We start from the raw sequence: 737 nt of genomic DNA, 5'->3' as shown, positions 1-737 counted from the left end.
TCAGACACAAGCTTCCTTGCCTCCATTATGTTAGCAGTATTTCTAGTTCTTCATGCTAATCAGAGTTGATTATTTTTACCAGGATATTTACTCCATTCTTGGTCTCTTGGCCCACCAGCATGAGGATCCCAAAATAGAACCAGATGATAGTTGAGTTTCATCTGGATCAGTGGAACCCTTATTTTCTCTCCTAGTGGATCACCCTTCTCCCTGATGCTCCCTGGCCAGTACATTCCTTATCACATTAGTGAAGGAAGTGGCTTCTGGTCTTCCCTGGAGAACTCAGCTAGCTGGTGTGTTCTCTAGTCTCACCTAATCAATCTCATTCTAACATTCCTACTTCCTTGAATCTTCTGACCTCCTTCTCAAAACTCTGTCAAAGACCAGGGGCTAAGGGAAGGGAGAGTGGGGTGTTATTGTTTAATGGATAAAGAGTTTCTTTTTGGGATGACAGAAAAGTTCTAGGAATGGACAGTGGTTATGGTTACACAACATTGTGACTGCATTTAATACCACTGGAGACTTTAAAAAGTGGTTAAAGTGGTAAATTTTTTTTTTCGAAGATGAGGGAAATCTGGAATGAAGTAGTAGAAGCAGGAGAGAATAGATATCAATTATGGTCCTGGAACCAGTTGCAGATATAACTTCTTCCATTAATCTTGATGCATTTTTTTTTTTTGAGTTGGAGTCTCACTCTGTTGCCCAGACTGAAGGGCAGGGGCCGCTCCCGGCCCCCG

This window comes from Carlito syrichta, unplaced genomic scaffold (genome assembly GCF_000164805.1).
Source record: "Carlito syrichta isolate Samal-C Ts95f unplaced genomic scaffold, Tarsius_syrichta-2.0.1 Scaffold308813, whole genome shotgun sequence".
NCBI classification, from domain to species: domain Eukaryota; kingdom Metazoa; phylum Chordata; class Mammalia; order Primates; family Tarsiidae; genus Carlito; species Carlito syrichta.
The sequence above is the reverse complement of the archived record's forward strand: the minus strand, read 5'-3'. Positions refer to the sequence as shown.